The sequence below is a fragment of the Augochlora pura genome, chromosome 5 (genome assembly GCF_028453695.1).
Source record: "Augochlora pura isolate Apur16 chromosome 5, APUR_v2.2.1, whole genome shotgun sequence".
In the NCBI taxonomy this organism is placed as follows: domain Eukaryota; kingdom Metazoa; phylum Arthropoda; class Insecta; order Hymenoptera; family Halictidae; genus Augochlora; species Augochlora pura.
The window spans coordinates 16846488-16870291 of NC_135776.1; positions in this window are offsets into that span (position 1 = coordinate 16846488).

Consider the following 23804-nt stretch of genomic DNA (forward strand, 5'->3'; position numbering starts at 1 on the left):
GCGACGGTATGTTAAAAGCAATGACGAGCGCGGCGATAGATCGCGAAAGGGCGTGCGGGAAAATATAGAAGGATGCGCCTCACCGCGGTCGTGATATTATTTTCGGAAAGAATGACTCGGGGAGTTTATCGGGGGCACGTGCGCCCGACACGCCGTCACGGATCTAATATTTCTAAATTCGTACGTACGGCGGACCCCATAAAATTCAATGTTTTGATACCGAAGACGTTATGATTTAGTGCGGGAACGTGAAATAGGAAGTAACAAAGCGCGCGGACGCTGCTTCCGGGCCGCGTTTTAATGCGATCAAATGAAATTCGATATACGTGCATGCAGATGCGCTCAATTTTCGAATATATGTATACGTACGTATATATGTATATAATAGATGAAACGAAGGACAATAGAACGTTTGCTGTGCTAGCCACACGTGCTGAACGAAGAAACTTCGTTATCGCGCGAAACGCGCGAATTAAATGCAGTCGGTAATAGTGCAACTGGAAGAGTAACAATGCAAACGGTTTCGTCGACGATCGGTTAAAAATTTAGCGAATTTGCGATCGGTAGAAATCGGAATGCAAATTTGATATGTCGTGTGGTATGTGCACGATATATGATATATGCTATAATATGGAATAATTTGTATATGTATAGTGTATGTAAGTATTATATTATATATTATATTACTGCATTTGTATAATATTTGTAATAGAAAGATACAATATTATAGTATATTATATCTATGTATAATACGTGTAATATAATATATTATTGTATATCTATAGTATATTATATCTATGCATTATATTACATTGTAATAATTTGTAGAATATAAAGAGACAATAATGTAACATATTATATTATATTATTGTATGTGTATAGTATATTATATGTATGTATTATATTATTGTATATGCATAATATATGATATGTATGCATTGTATTACATTATATTATTGCACACGTATAATATGTATAACATAATTTTACTATAATATATTATATAGTATATGTATAGTATATTATATCTATGTTATACTATAGTATATTATTATATATGTATTATATAATATACATAAGTACTACATTATACAATATTATTGCATACATATATTGCACATAACATAAAGAATAACATTTATTCCGTAAACTTTGTCTATTTAATAAATTTAGCCATTAACAAAATCCATCCGAGACAATAATTAATTCCGCGTCGCTTCGACGAGCTATTCCATAGCTACGAGCTATTCCACAGCCACGAACTATATATTAATCGGCCCTGATCGTTCAACTAACTCCGACAGGAAAATAATTTATCAACCCGGCGAAATTGGCTTTCGTTATTTTGGATGTTTAACGCGTCGTAATCCTGAGCACGATCATGCGCGTCGGTCGCAACTTTAGTTTGCGAAATTGTTCTAAACGCGCCGATCTAACCCGATCCCGTCGTTTCCCAAAGAAATTAGCGGTGACACGACGACGAGCTACGTCGGGCCGCCCGAACGAAGTCATCAAACTTACCGACTCGCCTATAAGTGTCCTAATTACTGTCAAGAAATTAACTTCGCGAAACGCCGATATCTTCTAACTTAACGCAGCGGATCCACTTGTCGCATGAAGTTTACGGGGACGTGGCTCTCTCTCTCTCTCTCTCTCTCTCCCCCCCCTCTCTCCCTCTCTCTCTCGTCATCACTCCTACCAGCAAATTCACTTCAAACTCCGTTTCTTACGAAGTTAATCACAACTTCTCCAATTATTGAATGCGACGACGCCGCACCCCGCTATTTCTTACCGAATTGATTTCATAATTCTTAATGACTCGCATTAAGGACGGCATATTTAAGCGTAATTAATATCGGTTTGGTTAGTCGGCCATTTCGGGGTTCCGGCTTCGCAATGCTCTGCCGGCCATAGTTCTGGCACTATATTTATTTATCATATTATTGTATTAAATTTTATTATTTTATCTCAAGGTAATGTTATTCTTATTATTATTATTCATTATTTATTATACAACTTTTCACTGTACGTATGTCACGTGTAATTATTATACTGCGGATTTTCAGGCATTTATAACGAAAGTTATAATTATTTATTAATCGTATTTACAATACTTGTCGGTGAATATAGTGGTATCTGGTTGAAATAAAAATGCTGTGAGAAATTTGATTAAAATCTGATTATGAGGGACGCCAAAGGGAAATTAAAATTTGTCGACCAATATGCAGTTCATAGAATGCAGACGAATCTCCTTTTATGCGTGTCTTTTCGGTTGTGAGATTGTGCGATGCGTGCTATATGTATGTAGTAGTATTAATTATAACATTGTATATATTGTATATATGATAGTTGAATATATTGCGTATATGTACAATAACATTAACGATAATGAAAATACATGTCCGTGATATTACTTTTAATACTATTGAGTATTATGAGTAATAATACTATTATTGGTAATACTAGCGAATAGTATTGCCAATAATAAAACTACACAATATTATACAATATTATTACTGCACAATATTATTATTAATACTATTGCATACATAATAGTTGAATACATTACATATATACGCAACAGTATTAACAATAATAAAAAACTACATACACAATATTATTACCAATTCTACTACATATACAATAATCGCATAAATTCTATAAAAATGCAGCAATATTACCAATTATAAAAATACTATTCTAGACGTATGCATACGCAAAATAGTTATCTATATGTATATTATATTTAATATGCACATATTTAATACAAAATAATTATCTATATATATTTATAGTTATCATATATATTATTAATACTTATAATATCTAATTTCAACGCCCTCAACGTCAACTTCAGCCAGCAAAAATCTATTCAAAAACGCATCGCATTGCTTCCACAAATATTTCAATATCCCAAACAAAATCCTTCAAAAATTCCATCTATTCGCATCGCAGCAAAAGGTGTCACACCGCCAACATTAGTCGCCGTTGATCGACCGCGTAAAAATCAACCGGACAGCGTTACGATATCGTAAGATTCCCATACCGACCAAGCGCGGCGATACCGCGTATCCGGTCGGCGCGGCTCTCGGTCGCCACTTCGATTATCGAGAGTGCCGCCGGAGCTCTTTGTGCCGATAAAACGGTGCTCGTTTTCATTTTGCCAATTTTTCTCTCTTTTTTTTTTCTTTTTTTTTGGTTCGCGAGAACATCGGGGGGTCGGGAGCCAGTGCGCCGCACCGGCTCGGTATTTTCATTTCCGGAGAGAGAGAGAGAGAGAGAGGGAGAGAGAGAGGTGTCGTTGACTACACCCAGCGTAAAGATAATGCATCGGTTCCATTCCGGTACGCTCCGCCCACGGAACACGCGGGGACCTTTGTGCGCCGCCATAAAACAATTCCCGGCGCATTTTTATTGTCGAAACATAGTCACGCCGGTGCGGAAGAGGAGAGGGGGAGATGGCTGGAGAGACCCGGCCCCTCTATCTGGAAAACTATAACTCGTCGCCCGTTGCGGATCGAGCGCGAAGAAGGACCCGGGCTAAGAGGGTTAGCGAATCGAAAGGGGCGCCTCTTCCGAGAGGGATGTTCACCCTCCGGATGAACGGGGGAAACCGCCGGAGCGGCAGAGAGAGAAGGAAACGGAGAGAGAAAGAAATAAATAGAGAAGAAGAGGGAAAGAGGGTGAGGAAAAGAGAAAGCGAGCGAGAGAAATAGAAATAAAGAAAGAAAGAGAGGGAGAAAGCTAAAGGATAAGGCGCGAAGGAGGATGAAATATATACAGTCAGTCACATAAGTATTCGTACCCTCGTTGCTTATAAGAGAAATCTCATAAAATCAAGGGATGCAATTTTCCAATAAACTTTTCATTATCTTATCTAATATTTTTGGATGCGACAAATCTTCAAATCTTAATTTCAATTAGACAAATCAATTTTGACGCTGACTTTCTTGCACGGCTTCATTTTAATGTACTGTATATATATCATAAAAATCGTGCTTGCGACGCTTGCTTTTTTCGAAATAATGTAATAAAATATTAATTAAGCCCTCCCATCTTCAAACTGTAATAAAAGCGAAACTAAATGATTAATGGATACAATTTTCTTACTAAATTAAAGGTGGAAGTCCAAACAACAAGAAAACAAAATAGATCGGGTACTTTTGCTTGTCCTTCCATCTTCAAACAGTGATATAAACGAAACTAAATAACTAATCGATACAATTTTCTTGCTAAATTGTAAATGAAAGTCCAGACAGTAAGAAAACCGTATAACTTAATTCCTTTGAACACGTTGATCAAAGAAAAGAATATGCTAAGAAGAATATGTAAAATCAATATATTTTTGTTATTAGTTTATCAATTTTCTCATAATTAGTTACAAATAAACTTTATGCTAGTGTTCATTCGTAATAAAAAGTTTATTGCAAAACCTCACATGCGTCCCGTGATTTCAACAAATTTCTCTTATAAGCAACGAGGGTACGAATACTTGTGGGACTGACTGTATATATATAGCGAGAGAAATAAATAGAGAAGAAGAGAGAGAGTGTGAAAAAGAGAGAAATAGAAATAAAGAAAGAAAGAGACGGAGAAAGCTAAAGGAAGACCTCGAAGGAAGCTGAAAGAGATAGAGACATAGAGAGGAAGGTCGGTCGGGGTGGGGTAAGGACGGGGAAATGGACGGATAAAAAGTATTGGCGGAGGAAGGAAAAGGGGCCAAGAACCGCTTAACAAACTGCTGAACTCACACCCCGCGGGATTTTATTTCTACTTAAATGGAGTTGCCGAGATACGCATTGGATACGGATTCTTACCGAATCCTCTGGCTGGCTCTCTCTCTCTCTCTCTCTCTCTCTCTCTCTCTCTCTCTCTCTCTCCGGTTTATTTGTACCCGTTTGTTAACCCCTTCTCTCTATCTTCACTTTCGTTTCCCGTTCCTCCCGACCGGAGACTTTTCCGCGAAATTCGCCCGCCGCTGGATTGTTTACGGTTATTGTTCGCAACGCGCCGCGAAGATTATTGTACGATATCGTGGCGCGCGAGTGTCTCTTATCGAACTTTAAATACAAGAACGGTAACCGAATTTTCCTAGGGAAAAAGGGACGCCTTGTTTCCTTGGAAATGATGATGCCGAATAAGGGAGAATAAGGGATGGAATAAGTAGAGACGGTTCTTAGTGTATAGTTAGTGTATAGTTTAGAGTATATTTAGATATAAGTAGAGATGGCATTTACTGTATAGTTAGTGTATATTTAGATATAAGTAGAGGTGGCATTTACTGTATAGTTAGTGTATATTTAGATATAAGTCGAGATGGCATTTACTGTATAGTTAGTGTATGTTTAGATATAAGTTAGATATAAGTATATAAGAGATGGTATTTACTGTATAGTTAGTGTATAGTTTAGTGTATATTTAATTATAGTTCCTACGGATAGTTATGACTGTTTTTTGTACGCAGTCGATTCTTTGCAATTGTTTTCGATGGTGGATACGATTATGGATAATTTGTTATTATTTATGAAAGGCTTGTTTTTTAGTGGTGATGGTGATTGGTGGAATTTATGGTTGTTGACGATCGGTTCTTTCATATAGTCACTGATAATTGTCTGGTTTTTGTGACAGTTAATAATCAGCTTTGTAGTAGTTGATGATCAACTCGTTTTTATAATTCTTGATAATCAACTCTTTTTTATAAATCTTGAAAATCAACTCTGTTTTATAAATCTTGCTAATCGACTCGTCCTTCTAATTAATAATAATCAACTCGTTTTTACAGTTGCTATCATCGTCTCATTTTTTTACTTGTTGCTAATCGAGACAATAATTAATACAATATATCACATAAATAAAAAAATAATTTCTTTTGTACATGCTATTATTTTAGACAAATGTACAGTGCATACATTGCTAATTTCTTATGCAGTTATTATAAATATTCTTAAGAGGAATTAAATAAGAATAAATGCTTTAAGGTTATGTTATATATTATTCAGTAGTATCATCCAATCCAAAGCTGTTAATAATTCAAACTTTACCGATGCTGAAGTTAATGCAATCTCTGCAACATCCGATATGTAAAATTCCATCGAGCTTCTACGCTTGTAAACAATTTATGATTAGGAGCGTTCATTAAATCTTGCGTTTCTAGCAATTTATTCGCGTACACGGTGCGGTGTTTGAGATACATTTGTCACGGACACGGTGTATATCACGTATAACGTCGATTGATCTTTTGACTATTAAATTTATGACGCGCTGTTCAATGTTTATGAACTTTACCAGACGCGGAAGTAACGAACTGAGCGAATAAACGTTTCTATATACGATGTGACCGAATGGAAAAGTTAATTAAAATAATTTTCTGTTCGAACAATTCAACTTCGTTCGTTCTTGGTCTACAATATTTCTTATTATTTATTTAAGTCGTGCAAATGGTATGATTTATTGTATATGTGCGATATTAGTTTATTTGTGAGTTTATTGTCGAAGTTGTGCAAGCGGTATGTTTTATTGTATATTTGTGATATTAATTTATTTCTGAGGTGGTATTGTCCTACAAATTTAACCCTTTACGGTCCTATTATGTTTGTACAAAGGTGTCGCGCTGATTGAAATTAATTTTCATCGAACGAACAACAATATATTATATAAATATAAGATCGTACATAATATACAAACAAAAAAGAAATAAAACTAAATTAAATCAGTTTTAAAAAAGTTAATAATATTTTAATTTTATGCAAGAATAAATAAATAACTTCGACGGTCGAAAGTAGACATAAGAACGCAAAGGGTTAAGACATCCTGCTTCGCATCAAGCAGACTATTCGTTCGCATGGATAAATAAATAAAAAATTCCATAGTCAATTATATAATCAGTTTCACAATCGATTAATAAAAACGACACACCATGAAATAATATAGTTTATAATAATTTCGTGCAAAAGCTGAAACTTGTAATATTTAGAGCCCGTACGAATAATCGCGAAGTGTGCCAATAATTTATCATTAATGAAATCATCGGCTTGCTTTAGCAAGCGATGCATATTGTATTACGTTCATATTTTTATATAACGGATGAAGGGTTATTTACCCAGTATCGACGAGTCCGAGTAAATAAGAGTATCGGATTATTTTATCACTTCAGAATTAATTTCGCAAATAATATCTCTGTTATCGATATGATCGCATATTTATCAGGTAAAGCAGAGTTTATTGTTGTTGCTGCGCGATGTGAAATACCAATACGCAAACATTTAAATTCTCTCCGTAACGAAATACGGAAATTTGGAAAAATTATGCCATTATCCCCCGATACGTATTTTATGAACAATTATGGCGTTAGGGAGGGCGAGTGGAAATAACGTAGTTGTGTAAAAAATTGTTGCAACGAAACTGAAGAAATTTTGTGAGATCGGTAATTAATATAGATAACTACAAATAAAACTAAATAAAGCTAAACAAATATAAATGGATACAAATAAATATGAATAAAGGTAAATAAATCTAAATAAATCCATATAGATAAAGATAAATAAAGATAGATAAACGTAACTTAGTCCATATGAATCTAAATAAATATAAATAAATATAATAATGAAATAAAAATCTATTTCGAGAGAATCAAACAGAAAGAAAATGATTCAAAATATGCTAATATCAACGCCGATAATTTAATGTCGAAAAGATGCCTCCGCGGTTGATCTTGATAATGCAGCCAACCATTACCATCTATTACTCGCAACTCGGAGGCATAATAAACGGATGCCGCGGAAATCTATCATACTAGGTTTCAATCAACCCTAACTTGACAACGTAGAAATGATCCCAAAGGGAGCCGGGCCTGTGGTCGTGAAAAAGAAAAATGGTAGCCGTGCGAAGACGCAGTTTTCGGTGCATCATGGAGCAAATTATTATTTAGAATCCCTTCTGTGTTCCGTATATTCCGGCACAGGTAACGCGAGACAATAAACGAAACTGAAATTATGTAACAAAGATTTATGTACGTTGAGAATTTTTATAGTTTTTATTTTGTTGAAGTATTTCGAAGATATGAAGAAACAGTTTAATTGATTTGTTAAAAATGAGCTGTGAAGGGATAAAGGTTTAATAAAATTGTAAAATGTTAACAATGTTTGAAATACAATAAAATGTTTACCAATATGACAATGGTAATGTTAATGTGATCTGTAAGGCGAAAGCGACGAAATTTGTCAAGAGAAATAAATATTGTTTCATTAATAAAGGGTGTCCTTGTGAAAGTATAAAACTGTTGTTATAAACATTTTCACCTGATTTTGAAAAAAAAGACAACATTCCTTTCGCTTTCTTCTCTCTCGCAACAGTAACATTTATTAAAAGATTGACCAGGTGAAAACAGCGAGAATATAAACAAAGAAATTCAAAGGCGTCATTCTCGACCAATTAAAATTATTAACAAACAAACGAAAATTCCACGTAGCCGGTGTATATCTCGCAAACAGTGTTTGTTTAGACAACTCTTATTTCGCAAAAAGACCCGTAGTCCAGTTACAAACATGAGTCTCCCATTGCTCCGCAACAATTTCCAAAACCGAAATCGATACAGCAATTATTTTCCAACCCCCAGCATTCCCCCATCAAACCGCCCCGCGATACACGGGTCCACCCTGCACGCTTCCAACAAGGTAACGCTAAACGATTGTTCAGCATCGTTCCGCGTAACCGGCGAATAAAGTAATCGCTTATTGTTTCGAGTATCACGAAATTCTCGCGTTCACCGCGTCGTTGGTCCCCGTCTATTCGGGACGATCCACCCGTATAATATGGCGGGCGGTAATCGCGTAACGTTTGCAGCGGCGCGCGATAATGGGGTGGATGCTCGAGGTTGTAGAAGTGGCGGAGATGGAGGTGGATGACGACGGCGACGGGTGTCTTACCTTGTACAGGCCAAGGTTTTCGACGATGCAGGTGAAAACGGCTTCACGACCCACCGAGATCGTCAGGTTGTTCAACGGTTTGCCGAACCTTGGTAAATCTGCAACACGAAAGCACCCCCTTGACTTAAGTATCCCCGTCTCGGGCGGGGAGACCGCCTTTACATAGCCGCGGATACGTACGTATTCTCACCTACTCGCTCTCGCTTACTTATTGCTACTTATACTTATAACCCCGCTGCCCGGGCGGACTACGCCCGCAAGTTAGCAAAGTACTTTGGAAGCTTCGCCTGTGAATGGGGCGAGTTAACGTAAACGGGTCAAGCGGAGAGAGTGTGAGAGAGAGAGAGAGACTAAGCCTAACCTCTTTATATTTTCCGGGGGGGAAATCCTTATCCCGTGGACTTGCGGGAACACACCGGGTCCGATCATCTGGGAAGTTACCGACCCCCGGTCATCCTGTATTTCCCTGGCGTCGAACACGAACTTTACCCGAATTAACCGAGCATAGTGATTCGGGGGACGCTCGGGACGCAGGGTGCAAATTTCGAATTTCTTATAATTTCGTACAGTATACTATAGTATAATATAACGCGATATAATACTTTATAATATATAATAAAATATAATATGGTACAATATAGAATAGTATAATACAATATAGTATAGTATAGTATACTATAATATAGCACAGTATAGAATAGTAGAATATAATACAATATAACATACTATAGCATAACATAATATAACGTAGAATAGTATTATATATATATTATACTACAATATAGTACAAAATAATATAATATATCATAGCATAACATAACATAGAAGAGTATAGTACAGTACGGTACAGTATCGTACAGTACGTACAATATAGTATAAAATAATATAGTATAGTATAAAATAATATAGTATAGTATACTATAATATAGCATAGTATACTATAATATAGCATAGTATACTATAATATAGCATAGTATAGTATAGTAGGCTATAATACTGCATGATATAGTATAGTATGCTATAGAATAGTACAATATCGTACACTATAATATACTATAGCAGAATATAATATAACGTAGAATAGTATAATATAATATAGTATAGTATAACGTAATATGATACAATATACAACATAGTATAGTATATCATAATATAGAACAGTATCTCACAGTACGGTACAATAGAACATAGTACCATAATACGAAAAAAAACCCTATCATAATTATAATTCGTCGATTTCGGACAAACGCGGCAGTCTCGATGGTGGAATTTATCTAGAGGAAAAGCGGCGCTTGTCGCCGGCCCGGTGTTATTTTTGAGGAAGGCACTTTATTCGAAGACCTCAAGGGACGCGACGGCGGTATTCAAAGTTTCTCAAGAACATTTTCCCTCGCCCCCATTCTCGACGGCAATTAACATATCGTGAGACCGGACGCAACGCGACGACATTCAAGAGGATTTATAGGTCTGTTTTTCCTCGGGCCAAGTGTCTGTAGATATCGCAGCTTCCGTGGAAAACGTCCATGCCACCACCGCGCCGGCTCCACGGAGTTCCTTAATCGCAGCTTTTCCCCCATCGGCCGGCTCGAAGGAGGCATCGTTTGAATCAAATTATTCGAGATGTATCTGAATCGGACGGATTAAATAAGCACCTTTCATTCGTTTTGTTTCAATCAGATTTGAGTATCAAAAATTCAACGAACAGCTTGAATCGCTTCAGTGTCGAGTTTATGCACTCTTTTACGTCGCCGAGAATGGACGGTTCTTGCAACGATGACGAGTGGAACACAGGAATAATCCCTTTCAAGATCTCTATGGGGGTTAGTTTTTTATAGGAAGCTCTTTTAAGATTGTTTTGCACGTAAAGTTCGATGTTTTTTAAGATAATTAGCTGATTCTTTACTTTGTGTCAAGGTTAATTATGCTCTTTTTATTAAAGCGATTATGTTACTTCTTTCTCTGGAAGGTAAATATTTTATTTTATTTAAGAATATCGTGTTATATAAAAATGTTTCGAACAAAAGTTGTGCGTTCTTTTTGCATAGATATAAAATAGTAATAAGATATTAACTAACTAATAGCGCCATTTGCCAAAATACTAAAGAACATTCGTCTTTGTTTTAAATCTATCAAATTTGTTTACAATCTCAAGTTAAATAGGACACCCTGTATACTTCAATAAAGGGGTTTATAAACAAGTTTCCCTTGCTTTTACATCAGAAATTGTAAAAGAAAAAATCGGGAACCTGTCATTTTGACTGCTTTGGTATATCAAGCGTTAATTAACTTATAAATTACGCGATAATAAACCGTAATCGCTGATAAGGCGACAATGTCCCTTTAATTAAAAATGAAAAAGAAAACGACTCATGGATATCCCCAGTAATGTTTAGCTCTTAATTCCCGAAAATTAGCTGTCCGATATTAAAGTGTCAAATCAAGGAAATATCAATTTTAGCTGCCGACCGCACACAAAGTCAATCACTGTCAGTCACCGTAGTGGCCGGAGTCCTTATATCTACCGCGTAAGCCTCAAAGTTCGAGCCAAAGTGAACAAGAAGCGCACGAGTGAATAAACTCGTTTAATCAAAAATAGCAGCCGATCCAGAATTCCAAAAGTCTGCTTAAAATAAAGTGGAACGGATCGTTCAAAAATTTGTTATAAATCAGGCGGAAAATAATTCTGACGATAATTTGTTTTTCATTTGCTTTTATTTGTTTATGGCATACTTTTATTTATTTATGATATACTTTTATTTGTCCATGGTACATTTTTATTTATTCATGATATATTATACTTTTATTTGTATATAATATACTTTTTATTTGTCTACGATATACTTTTATTAACACAGAATATACAAAATTAAGAAGAAAAAGCAAAATTTATTAATCCTATTTCAAGGTTTAGATGCATGTAACGCAATAATATGTTTCAATTGTATATCAAAATAAATTGTTTCACTGTTCAATAACTATTTAAATATATTTTAATATTATATTAAAATAAATTGTATAAGTGCCTCTACGTTTTAATTTTACATCAAAATAAATTATTTAATTCTTTAACAGCCGCTTAAATATGTTTCAATTTTGTATAAAAATAAAATCCATTGGATTAATATTCTCGCACCAACTGGATCTCTTCCCTGATTGGTCAACGTTTATCATTAATAACTCGTTAACAGCGTCTCGCAGAAAATTGTTGCAAAGGAAAATGTTGTTCAAAATAACCACAAGAATCCGCCGTTCCCAATTGTTCAACATTTTTAAGCCACTTCGCGTACTCGCTTCCAGAAAAGTTCCCGCTAGCCCGTTGAACGGCGGCGGCAAAGGGTTAAAGCGGCGCGGCTGCGGCGAGCAACGCGGTAATTTCACGTTTCAATTAGTGAAGATAATACAGCGTCAAGGAGACCGAGCACCGGCAACAGAATCTCTTCAATACCAGGATGAGCCGTCGGTGCACCATCCCTTCGATATTAGGCTCGGTTAGCTTTCCTAAATCGTAATAGGTAACGGCACCGTTATTAAACCGGCAAACGGTAATTAGACGTCGATCGGCCCGCAAAGGAAATATCGATCGCCGTGCGAGCCGACACGATCCTTAGACGCAAGCAGCTACCTATAAACATTAATTTCCGGAGTCCTCTTAATTTCGATCGGCTCGTTCGCAACGCGCTCTTACTGCTATACACCATGACGAGAAGGAAGAGGATCTCTCAAGACTTCGTATAGCCTTCCCCGCTGGACGATTAGAGCTTTTAAACGGAACCAGCCACGGGCGGAGTTTTGCAAAGAACTTTATTATAAGGCGATGATCACGTTCAACTAAGTATTGCCGAAATGAGCGCATTGCAGCGGCGCATGCATTTTTATACCCTCGCGCGACAGGAGTCACCGGACTTTGGTCACCTGGACCCGATGCAGTTCCTAGGTCGAGAGGCGGCAAAGTATGACCCATGTTTTCGGCGACGCAGTATTTTGGCAAAAATGACACGCTGGTCATGGACACTTATTTAATAGTGCTACTTGATAAAAACATGATTCTGTCTTAGCTCTTTCTTAGATTCTTCAACATAAAAAAGCAACAATTTTTTAAAAGATCGTGTATGATTATAGTAAATCCTCTCAAATTGTCACATTAACTTTATTTCCAATATATTCCACTAAATACAATATAGAATAAAAATTGTCACCTACAATATTCAGTCATGTTCGAATAAATTGTTTAATTTTGTCATTATTGAATTGTCTGCGTTATTCAATTTTTCCATTATTTAATTTTAGCATTATTCAACGTTTGTATTATTTAATTTCCGCATTATTAAATTTCTGCATTATTAAATTTCCGCATTATTAAATTTCTGCATTACTCAATTTCCACATTATTGAATTTTTGCATTACTTAATTTCCGCATTATTGAGTATCTGTATTAATAAATTTTTGTATTAATAAACTTTTGCATTATTTAACTTACGTGTTGAAATTTCGGAAGAATAATCTCTCAGACGTACAGTATAGTATAACTTTAATGAAATTTGTCTAGCGCGAGGCCCGGCCGTAAATTGTTATAAACCGCGCGTCTGCCACGGAATCTCGTTGAACCGAAATACGCTATCGATGCGTTAATAGTCGCGGCGGGAATCGTTTGAAGATTTTCCGTGACGCTTGCTCAATCCCGGTCGAAATTCTTCGGGGTAAACACGTGGATTTCGCCGGGCTTTATGGTCTTCGTGTATTTCAGAAGAACTTCCTTAGTTTTCCCAGAGTTTACCCGCCCGCTTTCGCGGACCGGAATTGGTTCATACGCTGCGAGTCAACCGGCTTTCGATTATCGTGGACAATATTTGTTCGGAAGTTTCTGTTCTTTGCGGATCTATATATAGGCGGCGGCCATATGTTTGAAACGCAACTTGAAAAACTTAAAGCCGAGCTAAATGATTTCTGTTGCCTTTTGAGGAAACGTCAACCTATTGGACGATCATTGAATTACCTTTATTTTATCATTATTTTATACGCGAAGGTTATGTCAAAGTTGAGTCTATTATACGATGATTAAATTACTCAATTTTATAATTACTTGGGATGACAAAGTTTTGTCGAGAGTATGTTGAAGTTATGACACAGTTAAATCTACTAAACGACGACTGAATTATTTAATTTTATCATAACGTGAACAATTTGAAGCCGAGCTAAATGATTTCTGTTGCTTTTTGAGGAAGCGTCAACCTATTGGACGATCATTGAATTACCTTCATTTTATCATTAATTGGAATGACAAAGTTATGTCGAGGCTATGTTGAAGTTATGTCAAAGTTAAGATTATTAGACGATGATTAATTATTTTATTATTACTTGGAATAACAGAGTTCTATCAATTTAATGTCAACGTGATATCAATGTTAAGTCTATTAGACGATGATTAACCCTTTGCACTCGGCTGTCCCCACTCGGGGGACGTCGCAATTTTAGTATATGACTAAACATTAAAGTTTATTAGCGATTTGCAACTATTTCTCGATGTCTACAAATTCATATAAATCGAATATTATTATTACAATATTATATATACATGTATATCGTATACTATATAATAATATAAATATTTATAAGCGCCGGTAGGTAACATCCATGATGGCGCCGAGTGCAAATGGTTAAATTACTTAATTTTATTATTAGCTGGAATGATAAAGTTATATCAATTTTACGTCGAAGTTATGTCAATGTTAAATCTATTAGACGATGACTGAATTACTTAATTTTATCATTACTTAGAATGACAAGGTTATGTCGAGCTTATCTCGAAATTATATCAAGATTATCTTAATTATATTAGACTATGACTAAATTATTTAATTTCATCATTCACTTGGAATGACAAGTCCATAGCAAGGATATATTAAAGTTTTGTTAACAGCATATTAAGGTTATGTTACGGTTATATTATGATTATATCAAGGTTATGTTAAACTTATGTTACGGCCATATCAAGCTTATATTATTATCATACTAAAATTACATTAAGATTGAACCTATCAAACAATAACCAAATTCATTCATCTATTCCCAAATTACTCTTCATCCCTTGCTTTGTTTCGCCACGTATAATTTATAAGTTTAATCTCAATAAATAATAAATTATTTTAGATCGTATTACAGTAATAACCAACATACAATGATCTTTAACATGCAAAATAATAAATGGTATAAACACAAGATTTGAATAAAATTGTTCCAATACATAAAACCGTGTATCTACTTCATAGAATTTTTATGGGGTATACATACTGTATAATACAGTACAGACCAACAGCGCAGAAATTATATATACAATTATTCTTTCCAGCTCTTAACCCTTTGCACTCGAATGGTGACTCCGAGGCACCACTAAAACTACTCTATTGCGTTCGATAATAATTTTGATAATAACAAAGTTGAGATTTCAAAAAATTGTTAAGTAGTGAAATTGTTGCTATAAATCGCAAGAATCAATTTCGTAGGCGCAAAGGTGCACTTTATTGTACAGAATAGAAACACTATGTGCCAGGAGAATTATTTTATATTTTTAGACAAAATGGCTTCGAGTTAGGGTTAACAACTCAAAATTTATTTCGCATACGAAAAGCGTCGCGAACTATATAATAGAAAACTGACGAGCGAAATTCACAATTCGGTCACGCTAATATCAATTCGACCTCATCATGAAGAATCATCGTTCGCGTTTTCTCTCCCACCTGTTGCCGGACACCGCCGTAACGTTTCCCGGCCGGCGAACATTAATTAAACCGAAAGAATAATTGCCGTTTAATCATCTGTTTTGTTTTTTCGGCGAGCGTTCCTCGCTCGAAATGAAATTTTGCACCCGTCGCCGGGAAACAGAAGCGCCGAGACACGCGAGAAACCTCGATGCCTTTAAATAATAATATCGGGAGCGCGCGCGCGCGTGTATTTAAATCCAGTACGGCCGGAATTTAATTTTAATCGCGATTTATTAATAAACCGCGGAGGTTCATGCTAATTTAGCATTTAGCGTCCGGCGAGGAGGGTGGAGGGGGGTTGGGGGGTGTCCAGTTTCGTTCGCCGTGGGTATTTTAAAGCCGCGGAAATTAAACGAGATCTCCATTGCAGATCCGACAATTTTTCTGCGAATTAAACCGTCGCCGCCACTTTCGAATTGTTAGGTAATTATTAGGTATTATTCAAAGAAAGATTAACAACCGAATTGTTAACCGAAAGATGGTGAAGATTTTTTACATTTTTGCTCGTTCATAGTTTGTTTGCAGTCGGTTGTGGCGTGAGTTTTGTTGCTATGGTCGAGCTTAGTTGTACATTTTATTGTTCGGTTGAAAAATTGTTGTTCCAGTGAGGAGGCAAGATGTCAAAGGTCGACAATAAAAGAACATTTTTGTGATTTTATGCTGTTCTTGTTCGATCAAAAGAAAGCGGAGAATAAAATCACTTCTCTAACTAAACAAATATTGTAGATGGTTTAATTATAACCTTGACATTAACAACACTCAGGGCGATATATTCTATAACTAAACAAGTGTCGTAGATAGTTTAAAAAGTTGCTAAATAAAAACAGAAATCTCGAATATGTTGAACTAAATCTACGACCTCCGTCATTTGTTTATAAATCATATTTATTACTTGTATAAATCTCGCCGCATTTTTCACATATTAACGTTTCGAAATTAGTCGCGCTGAATAATTAATGCGGGACGCGTCGGCGCGCCGTTCGCGAAATAAAGTGAACACGTAACAATTTAATCAAGGTTATTGTTGTCAAAGTGCACGCGGGGCTAATTCTCTCTTGAACTAAATACCGTGTTACGTGTCAACGTTTTTCTCTGTAATTAAACAGAAAGTGGGCCTCGCACCGTGAGAATCGACAGAGAAAATTCAACCTTTAATTATTTTAACGGCGGCCAATTATTTTCGCGACTTGCGAGCCCTAAAGCGAGAATTGTTAAGTTGACTAATTAAGTTGGCATTATTATTTATTTTTATATATACGATATTAATATTCGGACTTGAATGTTAATATTTATTTGTATGTTGTTCTCGGTCGACGATTATTCGCCGTTGCTCGGATAATATTTTAATTCGTTCTTCGATCGAAATTTATAACGAATTGAAAATTGTAAAATTCACTTGAGTCGCGTGGTCGATCTTTTTACGTCGTTTCGAAAATAGTCGGTATTGGGTCACGTGAGCATAAATAATGTAAGTGGTAGAATACTGCCCAAATTAAATTGACAGAAATGTCAATTGTTTTAACGAAAGAGTTTTAGATTAGTGATAGGAATATTAATAGTTATTAATGCATTTATGATGTGGTTGTTAATAATTAATCGTGATTATTAATACGGTTAGTAATGTAGCTATCTTACAGGCTAGGCACTTAATTATATAGGTATAAATATAGCTATTAATATAGTTAATAATATAGCCATTAAAGTAGTTATTAATATAGCTATTAATATTTATTAGTATAATTATTAATATGGCTATTAATACTTATTAATATAATTATTAATATAGTTATTAATGTAGTTATCAACATTTATTAATACAGTAATTATCAGACTGCACATCTTCTAACAAAATAATAATTCCCCAACACAATTAGAAAAAGCAAAAATTAAATAAAACTGTTCCTTTCAATCATGATAATAACTTCAAAGTACAGTAACAATATTATTAAATTTCTCTCACGTATCCATAATTTTACATTTCAACAACTCGTTTCTATTATAAATACATTAAATCCACAGTCTAACCATTGCAAAATAAAAGTGCACACGCGACAAGATTTCAACATTTACTTTTAGTAACAAAAATGAAAGAAATTATTTTATTGCCAAAATTACTTTTATTTTAGCAATAATATTACTTTTATTTTAGCAATAACATTACTTTTATTGCTAAAAATCGAAGGCATCACGTATGCTAAAAATCTGCATAATGTTCTCGAGCACGTTGAAATTTGTTATAATAATTTAACGATTTTAAAAACAACAATATTATATCATAAGCGATAGTAAATGGGTATTTATGGTCGCGATTACGGCATCGCCATGAAAGATACCCAAATAGCATCGGGCACCGGTAATAGGCAACAATTACAATCACAAATCGATGTTTCTGTCAATTTGGTCCAGCTGTTTTCGAATTTATGTGTAATTAGGGGACACTTCCCCCAGCACTTATTACGCTATTTTCAGAGCTGGTCCTTTTATCGTCGTAGAGAAAATACGATAATCGCGGTGGTCGTTACAGCATCCCCCTTCCTATCAATGCAACCACCTAAAGGTTACCGCGAGATATGGAGCGTCCAATTATCTCAGATTTGTAGATTGAAGACGAAACGCGGGAGCATACGCGCTCATTTACCGGCAACCAATCATGTAGAATGATAATTATACAATGAGTATACTCATAGATTCGTCAGCCACCCTTCTAGTGGTCTGGTAACCCGGTTTTACACTATTTTGTTATATTATTTGATATTATAAAATGATATTATATGATAGTATATATGATATTGTAATATAATATTATATGATAGTATATTTGATACTATAAAATAATATTTTATGATGTTATATCTCTGATATTATAAAATGATATTATAAAATACTATACGATACTATACGATATCATATGTTATATTATATAATGATATTTCATGATATTGTATATGATATTATATCTGATATTATCAAGTAATATTGTACGATGTTTTACGATATTATATCTGATATTATGAAATAATATTGTATGATGTTTCATGATATTATATTTAATATTGTGAAATGATAATATATGACGTTATATCTGATATTATTAAATGATACTGTACGATATTATACCTGATATTATAAAATAATATTGTATGACGTTTTATGATGTTAAATCTAATATTGTAGAATGATATCGAATATTATATTATCGAATATTTATGGTATCGAATATTATATCTGATATTATAAGTTATCGTATCTAATATTATATTTGATATTATATCAGATATTATATCTAACATCATAAAATAATGTTATATGATATTACATTTGATACCGTACAAATATTTGTTTAAATTCGTCTAACTGCACATTAGTATATATTATAACATAAATGATACAGAATTAAATAAAATCTTCTCTTGTCATTTTTAAAAAACAATAAAAAGAAAAAAATCGCACCCAATCAAAAATGAGGTATTCCTAAGATCATTTACAGCAACTTTTGCCTTTACACAAATTTTTTTCGAGGCCTCCTTACCCAAATATTAACAAGAAAACACTGGCCAATGAGGAGCGAGCTCCAGCGACGCGAGACAGCCGAGCCAATCGGCGGAACTAGACGTCATCTACTCCTTGGCTCCACGAGCCAGTCGAGTTGGTCTCTCATTGGCCACAGTAATTCATCGATAACTCGTAAACTAATCCACGGATTGCATTTTCGCTAAGGAAAAAGTTGCTGCAAATGACCTTATTCACCTACTGCGACTGACTTTTAGAACACCCTGTATATCGCCTGCAGTACACGGCAGTTCTAGAGTTAAGCTGCTCTCAAGCAATTTGATCCCAAGCCAGCGCACCGACTCGAAGAGATAATACTATTCTCCGCATAACGCGTTCGTAAACAACGATAAACGCCGCATAACGCGTTCGCCGGTCTCCGTTTAAAATTCTTTGAAAATTACCTCGATTGTCGCGGTTATGTTAGTACGCAATTCAATTTTTGTTCGAGTCTCCGATCGGCGAACCAGTTTGTTAATTAAATGTTCCGCGGTTTTTGTTTTCGTCTCGATTACCGCGTTACGGCGAGACGAACACGTTTAATTAATTAAAATGATTGCCGCTGAATTGGAACAGCACTTGCTAGGGTGCGGATCGATTCGATCGGTCTCTTTTGAGGACATCTATTTGAGATTGAATCAGATCACTCGAGGCGAGCCCCGCAAAGACAGCTGCGCATCCGACGTAATACGAAAACTACCGCGCGTTGCAGCGGGATCCCATGTTCGCCGTGCCTTTGTGGATATTTTTTCTTTGGGGGCCACGGCGTGGTATTATATAAAAATGCGACGCGACCAGTCTGGCGGGTTGTTGTATTCTCTGAACGATTTTTGTGGGGAATTGTTTAAAGATATAGTCTTGGTAAGCACGTTTTTAGTTTGTGTTATATAGCTGCCTATATAATAATTATTATTATTATGATTATTATAATGCTGATTATTATTATTATTACTATTGTTATTGTTATTATTATCACCATTATTGTTATTATAAGTATTATTAATATTATTGTAATTTCGCTTAAAACAAGTTCATATCATTACAAAACCTCACTTCATCATTTTACAAAGTTTCCGAAGTCAGCGTTGCATAAATAATCAATCGCGAAGTAAATAATTGTTATCGGACAATTTAATACAAATTTTAGAAATCACGGGAACATCGTTTTTTGCATCTCGAATATTTTACTACAAAAATATAGAAATAGAGAAATTTTTCAAATAGAGAAATAAGTGAGTAAATATATATATATTTAATTTACTATTTATATTTTATTATCTATATATTATTTATATTTTATTATCTATATATTATTTATATTATATTATCTGTATATTATTTATATTATCTAGTCCAAGCGCAACGAATATTAATATAAATCCGTGGCCAGACGGAATTCGTAGGAATTCGTCATTTGAACAATAGACGTCGAAAAACCGTGGGGTTGGCGTCGCGGCCGACGTTCTCGAAAAAAAATAGCGTCGGCCGGCGATTTCAGCCGCCCCATTATCGTCGCGACAGCTATTTTAGTAAATGCGGAGCGAACGGCGAAGTAAACTGACGTACAATGGACGGATAAACGAGGACAATGTAAAAATTCAATGGCTGGTAAGTAATCAAATACTTCTCGTTGCGGGGGGAGGAGGGGGAGGGGGGGGGGATGCTACGGGGCCGGCCGTATTCAAATAACCCAGAAACGTCAAACATATACAATATTCTACCTATTCGTTCTAATGAATAGACGGGAAACACACCCTACACGTAAACCTTACTTTATGAACGGTCTATCAAGCAACTCCCACATAATTCCGTTTACCCTCGGAATCCAATAGCGCAAAATAAACTTCGCGCACCAACGGCGTACCGCGTTAGGGTCTATTTCCAAACGGAGTCGTCAATTTTAAGCAATTCTCAATCAGACGTTCTCATTTCTCTATTTATTTAGCGTTGTAGTAAGGAAATGTACATCCTTTAAATGAAATCCTTTGACAAAGTAAATCCTTTGACAGATTAATGTTCCTGTTAGAGAAAATTATAAATAATAATTCGAAATCCATGATATCAATTTATATTAGATTTATTTATTGTCGTTTTCGAGTAGTATGATGAACTAATTTTTTAGATTATTACTTTATATTATATATAATAATATTATATACTATTAATGTATGTGCATGTATATGATTCAGAGGAAGATTTGGTTTTTTTTTAAATATTATCATCTGTAATTATTCTATATTATTTTTATTAATTAACGAACGATAGAATTCTTAAGTAAATTTTGTTAATAGCTACAATCGAAGTTAGTTTCATCTATAGTGCACAAATTGTTGTATCTATAAATTATGCTGCCTTTTTCATCAAGATAAGAAGACTATTTTATATATATATATAAAATTATGTAATTAATATTCTTTCTCGAATTCGTATAATAAATCGTTTAATTCTAAATAAGAAACAATATTGCACCGAATGGGATGTAACCTATATAGTTACTTAAATATTAAGAAAATAGATATTATTTATTGCATAATCTGACTAGTAGAAAGCTGTAAACATTTTTTGATGTTTTCGTGGTTATTGCTGGACATGCAGGACCAATACGTTGTTGGATGTGTTGTTGCCTATGTACATAGCATTTGAGACTGTGTTTACCAGTCCTAATCGGCCGCTCGTAAACAAAGTTGTCTACGTTGTGTTAATAGTTACGTTGATTAACCCCTGGCCGTGTACCATTTCCTTCCTCGTTATAAATGACTATAAGTTTTCAGATATAGTATACATATAATGTAGTAGCATAGCATAGTATAGTATATACTAATACAATTTTCATATATGCCATAATACTGTACTATATTTAGTATATTGTAGTATATTAACAATATATGTATAGTATACATGTAATGGTATAGCATAGTATATATTATTACTATTTAATTATTAATATTATATTATATATTACTAGTATATTAATATATAATATAATAGCGTAACATATTTAATATATTGTAATATATTACTATTATAATATAATACATTAAAAGTATACTAATATATACTATATTGTATAGAATACGATACTATTTCACGAAATTATCAAAACACATATCGAAGTGAATTATGAACTCTCGAAAACCATGAAACCATAGAGCAATGTCCTTCAAAATGTTTCAATTCAATTTAATTAATAATTATCAAAAAACACCCCCCCCCCCCCCCCCCGGCCTCATCGTACACAATCCAACCCTAACCGCGCAAGCACGTTCAAATCGCAGCCCAGAGCCAAAGACGTCGCCAAAAAAGATCGAATCCCAGATACGAAGTACCGGTGTTCCAGCCGCGTTTCCCCCGTCGGACGAGTGGCCCTATTAAGCAAATCAATTAGCGATCCTCCATCGACGGTGAGCCGTACTCGTGGAAAGTGGTCGCCGGGACCGGCTGGAAACCCCTCGCGCGCAAAGCGCACAAACAAACGGCCGCTTCTTCGTTCCGCATTCTTCTCTTATGCAAATAGTCGTCCCTCCTCCACCTGCCCTCCTGCCACCACCCCCGGCGAGACACGCCGATATTCTCGCGAAAAGTCGTCGATGCGTTCGGAAAGGAGGAACACGCCGACCGGCGAAGCAAACGCCGGAATGCATAATTCACAACACACGGGCCCGTACACCGTCGAGAAGAAATCTCGTCGGGTTGAATGGATTCAATGGGAGGGAGGGGGGGGGGGGGGGGGAGGGGGGGGGGGGGTGGGGGGGGGGGGGGGAGGAGGGGTATGGAGAGGAGAAAACGCTCGAGAGCCACCGCCGGCAGCGCGCAAGTATCATAGGAGAAAAACCGCGGTATTTAATTGCGGAAATCGGATTTCCCCGTTACACGAAGTTTTTAACCTATTTCCTCTCTCTCTCCCTCGCGCGCGCGCGCGCTCGAGCAACTCGTACGCGGTTCGAGATTTAAATGAATTGTACTTTAATGGGTGAGTTCCGGAACCGCGGCTTTCCTCCGGAAGAAACTTATTGCGGGATTCCTGTGCGCGATGCGCTTATGCGACACCCTGTTTCGTCGCGCTCGTTTATTCGTTAGTCGATGGACGGACGTTCGCTGTTATCTAACGAGGACTTTCTATTTAACCCTTTCCGAACGAGTGATTGCGACCGATTGTTGCGAGACTTCTTGCCTTCGTACCTCTCTCAAATATAAAATATACGAAATAGAAATAGTAGGTTCGGGGGAAAGAAATCCATTATTTTTACGTGAACTTCAAGACTTTATTTAACATGTTTCCGATTGTCCGATTTCGGACAAATTAATATAATAACTAAATTAAACTAAATTATATTTTTCTTGATATGCACTTTTTTTAGCATAGCTATATATGTATATATATTTTTTCTTAGTGTTTTGTATATATATATTATAATAATTAAAGTTTAATTAATTTAATTATAATAAAGTTTAAAATATATATACAGTAGCGGACAAAAATTTAAGACGAGAAGGAAAAAAGAAAGGAATTATTAATATTTTATAAATAACATAAGCTATCATGTTCTATCTTTAATTATAATCGTCTACTCA